Genomic DNA, 2641 nt, shown 5'->3' with positions numbered 1-2641 from the left:
ATTTTTGAAGTCATTTTTTAAAAAATTGTTAGTTTGCATTTTAATGAGTATAACTTAAAAATGATGGTTCCGCCCAATGCATACAAAGGTAATTTGTTGGACTATAGAGAGTTTCGAAAACCCAAAATAAAAAAAAATACTTTTAGAAACACGATATTGTAATCAGTGTAAATTTTTTGAAAATAGTACTTCGAGAGTTTCTATGCCATTTCAATCCCTACAGGTTCTCAGCAAAAATCCTACTGAACCTAGAGTATGGATGAGTGTCTGATTTAATGAAGAAGGAACACCCTGTTTGCGCGAATGCCCTGAATAAAAAAACTACCCATAATATCCGCTTAAAATACTCAAAATTCATAAAACTCGGCAACTGAAAAAATCTCACAGTGAAAAAACTTCACCCAGACAACCACTACCCACAGCCAAAGGGTTGAGATGACGGCACTACAACAACAACAACAACAACAACAACAGCAGCAGCAGCAACAAAAAAGCACGCAGCGTCGCATGCAAAACGAAAGTTAATCACAAAATACATTACGGTAAAAAATAAAAAAAGAGCGTGGTTGCAAGTACGCAGATGAGTTGAGGCTGAGACTATGGCAGTGGCAGAGGCAGAGGCAGAGGCAAGGGGTCGGGCAGAGGAAGCAGTGGCGGTTGAATAGAAGAAAAAAATGAGGCAGACGCGCATTTTTTGCTCGCTACGGCTAGGGGTTAACTTAATTTATGCGCGTCGTGGAGTTCGGAAGCGTGGCTGGCAGGATGTGGGGGGTGCGCCGACGCCGACGACCGCGGCAGAGGCAGTCGCAGAGGCTGATTATGCAGCTCAGCAGCGACGTCAGCAGCAACGCAAAATGTTTTTCTTTTTCCTCGACTGCGCGAGTTTCTTTTTTTTTTAATTTGAAAAATATGCGCTATTTGATGGGTTGCCCGATTGCTCCGGTTGTTGCGTTGCTCGCACGCTTGATGGGAATCCTTTGGCTTTATTGGAAATTATTGATTTATGATTTGCAATATGTTTAAAAATTGACGCCGCAGTGTGTGCGTGTCTGTGTGGAAAGTGGGTTGGTAGCGGTACATATTTGTAGAACTAGTTGCAACCAGAGACATGGAGTGCTAGCTGTTGAGCTTTTGAAACCTCTTAAATTATATGCATTGTACTTATTGCTGAAGAGTTAACCTTAACTTAGCGCTTAAGTTTCGACTTGCAGAATATAAATGTACTTACTCAGACATGCAAAAAGAATAATTTTAAAAGTAGGCTTTGAGAAAAATTCCTAAAGTAGTTGACTGTAAAAGAAAACTATACTTAAGTTTAGAATTCTTACTGTTCTTTGTTGAAATAACTTTGATTTATTTGTGTGCCAAATATTTACATATCTGCCCATACGTTTGGACTGTTCAGATTTAAAGGCAATTTATTTTTTGTTGACTAATGTGCTACTCTCTATTTTATCGGAGAATATCCTATAGCAATAAAGGTGCTCGACAAAACACAATTTTAATTAAATAAATAATATTTAAGAACTGGTATTTTATTTTATAAAGCTTCTATTTCTAGAAATCCCAGGCCATTTCTTGAAACTAATTTATCTTTCTTATCTGACTAAACAAAGTTTTGGATTGAAAAGAGCCCATACAGACTGTGCTTAGCCTTTTAATATTTTATTTGAAACCAGTTAATTGTGACTTAATCGTTTAATTTATTGCATGAAATATGTAATTCGTAGAAGAGTGATGCGTATTTGAAACCCAGTATTTCATGGAGATGTGTCGTCAGCATTTGATATAACTAACATGGCATCAACTACGGCTCTGAATGACGATTCAGAAGCCAAATCATTTGCTGCAACCTTAACCTTATGCCCTGTACCCCATTGAGCCCCTTGATAGGGCACGACTTACTAGCAGAAAATAACAGTTTTTTTTTGGAAATATACATTTTAAATAAAATGAATATTTACAGAGACTTACTATATATAAGTATATGTCTTCAAATATTTATTCATGTTCAAGTTTCTTTCACAGCTGCGACTGTCACTTGGTAAGCATGTAAAGCCCTGGCTGCTCGGTCCATCCCCTTCTGCCACATCCCCAATTAGCAGTTCCCAACTTATGCGTATACAGTACAAGGGTGTGCGAATTTATACTAAAAATGGAGTATACTCTTAAGAAAGGCAGTGGAGCGCCAACACTCAAGGCATTCACATCGCCCCCCAAGTGTTTTTGTTGCTGGCCAAGTTGCTTCGCGTCCATTCCCCAACCATTAGACGCACTTCAAACACCAATTAAAAATTATAAACAGGCAAGCAGCGCTGGCCAAAGCATCCATGCACACACACCTACGCAATCTTTATTAAAATTTTACATTAAGAACAAAAAAAAAAAGCGGAGAAAGGAAGGCAAAAAGAATGAAAAGTACGTTGCCACCTGCGCGCGGCCGTGCGCCAAATGATGCCGTTAAGATGCTTACAGCAACGTTGAATACTTCAAAAGGCATTAAAATAAAAGCTTGCGATGCTCTGCACACAAAATGAAAGCCGAACAGCCGAGCAGTCGAGCAACCAGCAAACCATCCAGTCAGCCAACCAAGTCCTTGTCCATGCGCCCCCCTTAACACAAAAAGGGGTGGCAAACGAAA

This window comes from Scaptodrosophila lebanonensis, unplaced genomic scaffold (assembly GCF_003285725.1).
Source record: "Scaptodrosophila lebanonensis strain 11010-0011.00,11010-0021.00 unplaced genomic scaffold, SlebRS2 tig00000001-arrow-pilon, whole genome shotgun sequence".
Classification (NCBI taxonomy): Eukaryota; Metazoa; Arthropoda; class Insecta; order Diptera; family Drosophilidae; genus Scaptodrosophila; species Scaptodrosophila lebanonensis.
This window is presented reverse-complemented; position numbering follows the sequence as displayed.